The 5800-nt window shown below is 46.2% G+C and overlaps 1 pseudogene; it reads left to right on the top strand.

Moving 5' to 3' along the window:
* The first annotated feature begins 2090 nt into the window (after nt 1–2090).
* On the top strand, nt 2091–2692 carry LOC148007012 (large ribosomal subunit protein eL24 pseudogene; annotated as a pseudogene).
* Nucleotides 2693–5800: the final 3108 nt, after the last annotated feature.

Below are 5800 nucleotides of genomic sequence, written 5' to 3'. Positions count from 1 at the left end.
CAGAGAAAGGCAGAGAGAGACAGACAGAGAGAGAGAGAGAGAGAGAGAGAGAGAGAGAGAGAGAGAGAGAGTAGAGAAGTAGTAGTGGCTGGCCAAGAGCACATGGAGAGAGAGGGGGAGAGGAATGGGGAGAGGTGGGGAAGGGGTGAGAGAACAGAGCTGGAGCAGGAAAGCAAGAACATGAGAGAGTAGACGGGCAGGCAGCCCCTTTTACAGTGAGTCAGGCACACTTGACACGGGGCAGAGCTTAGACAAAATGCTAACACTTATCTCCCAGTAAACATCAACTGAAAAAATGGCCAGTTATTGTTGAGTTTTAGATGGTGGTGGTGGTGATGGTGGTAGGGTGTTCAAAAGGGCACTGAAAGATTACTGGGGACTAAGAAGTTTATTAATGCCATGGATACATAGAGAAGCAACTGCATGATAGTCTCCAGACAGAGAAATGCAAGTCCATAAGGCAGGAGAAGACATCTCTTCTTGGTCTTCTGAAGGTAGGCTGAGTTTCTCAGTGGTTCTGCCTCAGACTCTCTGGTTCGAAGGCTGAAGGGAGGGAGAGAGGTTGGAGAAGAATGTGACCACCATCGATATCCCTTTTGATGTTAATTCACTTCCCAGGTGAGACACACACACACACACACACACACACACACACACACACACAGACACAGAGACACAGACACAGACACAGACACACACACACACACACACACACACACACACACACACACACACACACACACCCCATCCCCTCCCCCAACTCTATACCTACACTGGGGTTGTCTGTTAGCTCTGGACTCATGGACAACATCTCAGTCAGGGTTATTGCTGCAGATACTGTGACCTGTGTGAAGCCAACCTCGAACATCATATTCTTACAGCTATTCTCCTCAGAATGCCTTCCCTGTGAACTCCTAGAGGAAGCAAATACTGGAATTATCAGCATGGAGAATCTCCTGAGACTTCCTGCCTCCCTAAGGATCTACTGAAGAGAGGGACTTGGCCAGGTTCTTCTGAATCTATGAGAACTGCTGCTGCCTACAAGAACAGGGACTCATGGGGTTGGGGATTTAGCTCAGTGGTAGAGCACTTGCCTAGCAAGCGCAAGGCCGTGGGTTCGGTCCCCAGCTCCGAAAAAAAAAAAAGAAAAAAAAAAAGAAAAAAAAAAAGAAAAAAAAAAAGAACAGGGACTTATGGCCAGTGTCCTCTGGCTAGTGGTGTTTGCAAATGCTTTGCCAAAAGTGTATCCTCTGCAAAGGGAAGTCTGCAGGCAGTGTCTGCAGGTCTCCAGACCATGTCTGCTTCATAGCTTGCTAACATAGCATGTTCAGAACCAAGTTTCAGAATCTAGGAGTTTCTTAAATGCTGATTTGTTTAATTAAAGATCTTAATGGGCATTCTTTACAACTCTAGAACCAGGCAATAATTTAGTCTGCAAAGTAGAATGTGTCCTCTAAGTTGGCTCTTAATCAGTTAAAAGAGAATTCCTTTATGAGTTGACCAGCCTTCAGCGTCAACAACTTACGTATGTGTCTAACTGTGTTTAGATGGAGCCTTGGCAAAAATTTCCTTAGCGTTTGAAGAACTTTGTCTCAGGACGAGTAATTCTTACTGGAGTGTCCCCAAAGTCTACTTTAGAGTGCAGAGAGAAGAACCTCTTGTTAGACTTGGTTTGGCTGGCAAGGCCCCTTTTTCCAGTCTGTCTTACCCAGTGTATACCACAACCAGCACATCCCACCCCCTGACCCTCTGCTGCACTTAAGGGAGCCTCTTGCCTGCTTCCCACCTCCTGGAGAGGCTAAAGTCATCCCAGAACAGCGAACCTGCTGTGGAGATTGGCTCTCCAGTGATAGCAAGCTGTGGAATCAGTGGGATCAAGTTTCATGCTGGTTTCATCTTGGAAGTAAATCATACACATCTTTCAAAATCAAGATAATTTTCCGCTAGAAATATCTAACTTTTATGTGGCTTTTTGCAGCAGTGTTTATTTTAAACTTAAAATCACACCAAAGAAAGGAATGCATTTTTTAAAAATCATTATCAGAAAAAGCACACAGAAAGGGTGTGTTTGAAAGGAATCAGGGACATCTGTCACCATGAAGGTCGAGCTGTGCAGTTTTAGCAGGTAGAAGATCTACTCTGGACACGGGCGGCGCTATGCCAGGACTGATGGGAAGGATTTCCAGTTTCTTTTTTTTTTTTTTTTTTTTTTTGTTCTTTTTTTTCGGAGCTGGGGACCGAACCCAGTGCCTTGCGCTTCCTAGGTAAGCGCTCTACCACTGAGCTAAATCCCCAGCCCCGGATTTCCAGTTTCTTAATGCCAAATGTGAGTCTGCATTCCTTTCCAAAGGAACCCTCGGCAAATTAACTGGACTGTCCTGTCCAGAAGAAAACACAAGGAAGGACAGTTGGAAGAAATTCAAAAGAAAGGAACCCGTTTGCAGTCAAATTCCAGCAGGCCATCACGGGCGCTTCTCTGGCTGATATAATGGCCAAGAGGAATCAGAAACCAGAAGTTAGGAAAGCTCAGCGAGAACAGGCTATCAGAGCTGCCAAGGAAGCAAAAAAGGCTAAGCAGGCATCAAAGAAGACAGCAATGGCTGCTGCCAAGGCCCCCACAAAGACAACCACTAAACAATAGACCGTGAAGCCTGTGAAGGTCTCTGCTCCCCGAGTTGGTAGGAAATACTAATTTGGTAGATGAGAGTTTAAAAATAAAGATTTGTGGGGTTGGGGATTTAGCTCAGTGGTAGAGCACTTGCCTAGCAAGCGCAAGGCCCTGGGTTCGGTCCCCAGCTCCGAAAAAAAAAAAAAAAAAAAGAAAAGAAAAGAAAAAAAAAATAAAGATTTGTCTTTAACTCTAAAAAAAAGAAAAGAAAAGAAAAAAGGAAAAAGAGAGAAAGAAAAAGAAAGGAATCAGATGTTGGAGTAGTTCCTGGGTTTGCGTTGGGTCAGATCTCCCCCTCGTCGATGTGCCTCCATCTTCCTTTCATGTCTCTGTTTCTTTTCTGTGACAAAACACTCTGACAGAAGCTCCTTAGCAGAGTGCGGTGGGTTTATTCCTGCTCACAGTTCTAGGTAACCGTTCCTTATTACAGGACAATCACAGATGCAGGAGCAGGCTCATCTGGTCACATTGCAACCACAGTCAACAATAGAGCAGCCGGATTCCTGGACTACAGACAACTTTTTCAACCTCATGGGTCAGCACAGAAAAGAAGCTCTGTAGAGGCTTTCTGTCACCCGTGGGCAAACAGTTTCAGGAAGGAGAGACATGGGTTATGGCTTCAGCATTTCCTTAGTACCAAGCCCCATACCTGACTCACATAAGGATTCATAGTCAGTGTTTCCCCCCTGGCAGGCCCCTCAGTCTTCCTCAGGAGAGAGGCTGCCCCTTTCTGTGTGCACTAATAAACACAGTCCCATCTGGTGAAGGTCGGACTCCTGTGTCTTTCTGTCTTCCATCTCTGTATTCTACTTTAAAAAGGTAACAGTCAAGCAGCAGAGAGCAAGGCATGCAGCTAGCACAGTCCAGAAATCTCAGCAAACGACACATAGGACCAGGCAAGACAAACTAAGGGACCAGCCAGTCAGATTCCAAGACCTTATGAATTTAACCCACGTCAGGCTTTCAGAGGGTGAACACACTCGAAGACAGAAGGTGCATCAGTAGGATGGGTGGGGGTGGGGATGCGGTGGAATTCCCACAGCTGAGCAGGACCCACAGGAGTCTGGACACAGTAGCCTGGCATATTAAGCTGTGTGCTGGCGAAGACTAAATCCTGCTTCATTTGTTTTAACTGTGGAATAAGGTAAACTTCAGTTTCTCTCTGTGTGACATTTTTCTTCAACAGACGGAATCTTAAATGTAAATGTGGGTGTTGTGTGTGGTGGGAAGCATCTGTGTTATCTGAGAGCTTCAGTCACTAAGAGCAGCTGAAGCACAGAATGAGGACTTGAGCACTAGTGTGCTCTTGGGACAAGAGAGTGTCCACGGGACATTCACAAGTATGAAAACCTCAAGAGAGAGGCGAATCCTCAGTGAGAATTGGACATCCCAGGGGAGGGGAGGGGAGGAGACCCAGCAGTGATGGAAGTGGGTGGGAAGGTCCTGGGACTGCAGAGGGCTTTCTCCAATGGAGGTTGATGACAAAACCCCAGGGCAAAAGAAAAGGCAGTGCTCTGACTATGAATAGCAAACAGTACACACAGACTGGTTAGCACTTGATAATAGCAGCTTACCAGCTACTTTAGGGCTGTGACAGCACAGTGCTTTTCAGACCACCCTAGGATCACCTCAAGAGAGACAAGTAGGGGTCCATTCCAATATGTAACTTGAGGAGGGAAAGTTAAAGAACAGAGTTAGAGCTGTTCTGCTATTTAGACTTAGTGATTGCCTTTGTTACTATAGGAGTTCTCCATTGTGGAGTGCATTCAATGGGCTGGGTGCTTTCCCACGTACTTATGAACTTCATTTTTAGAAGAAGCTACAATGTAGATCAAGTTTTTAATTTATATCACTTAATTAGGTAATTCTTTGAGTACACACACCCACACAAACATCACACACACACATACACACACACACACACACACACACACACACACACACACACCACACATTAAACAATTAGCAGAAACAAAGGACTCATAAGGAACAGTGTGTGTACAAACTGCCAACACCAGGGAGTCCCACAGGGAACTCGGTGCTAACATAAAGGGCGGCAGGCCCCGCTGGTGCTCTGCTTGTACTGGATGAGGCTCCCTTCATCCCCACACAGCAGAGCCACATCCTTTGGAGAGAACACTGCTGCTCTGCTGTCTTAACGATTGCATGGAATCCCCTTCTACAAATGAGCTATAATCTATTCAGCCAGACCCCTTTAAGGAATGTTTGGATGGCTGCCAATCCTTTGCTTTTAAACCCCATTGTGCAAGGGATACCATGATTTCACAAATGGTCAACTGCCCAGACTCAGCTTCTCAAATCTGATTCCAGCATATCCCTCGACGTCCTCATGGGGTTTGCTTTTCCAGCTCCAATCCTAAGCAAGGCCATATTTTCTCTCTACAGACAACTAAAACAATACATCGCTGTCTGTGGACAGGAGCAAAACTGGGACCCAGCTGTCTCAGTAGGCCAAACAATGAACATACTGTCATATGTAAAACAGTGCCCTCTTTTCACCGATTTCTAACAGTGTAATTGCCGTGCGATGGAGTTATTTTTATTTTATGATATAGTAAATATCTTTTCAATTTCTCATTTTAGCAAGCTGGGGAAATGAATAGAGTACTCAGTAAAGTGCTCGCCTTGTAAGTCTGAAGACCTGAGTTCACTCTCTAATACACATATTAATAAAGCAAAACAGCTGGGTGGGGCTAGAGCTGCCTTTAATCCCAACACTCGATGGGCAGATGCGGGCAGATCTCTGTGTGCCTGAGGCCAGCCTGGTCTACAGAGAGTATTCCAGGACAGCAGTGGCTACAAAATACACCATGAAGATTGAGAGGGAGAGGGAGAGGGGGAGGGGGAGGGCGAGGGGGAGGGGGAGGGGGAGGGGGAGGGGGGAGGAGGGGGAGGAGGAGGAGGAGGAGGTAGAGAAAAAAGAGAAGAGAAGAGAAGAGAAGAGAAGAGAAGAGAAGAGAAGAGAAGAGAAGAGAAGAGAAGAGAAGAGAAGAGAAGAGAAGATCCAAGCATGGTAGTGCACACTTCCAATCCCGGCACTGGCAAGATGGAGCCAGGCAAATCCCTGGGGCTAAATGGCCAGTCTAATGCTCTGACCAGGCCAACTGGTGT

This window comes from Rattus norvegicus, chromosome 1 (genome assembly GCF_021556685.1).
Source record: "Rattus norvegicus strain SHRSP/BbbUtx chromosome 1, alternate assembly SHRSP_T2T, whole genome shotgun sequence".
Classification (NCBI taxonomy): domain Eukaryota; kingdom Metazoa; phylum Chordata; class Mammalia; order Rodentia; family Muridae; genus Rattus; species Rattus norvegicus.
Note: the sequence above shows the minus strand (reverse complement) of the source record. Positions and strands in the feature narration are given on the sequence as shown.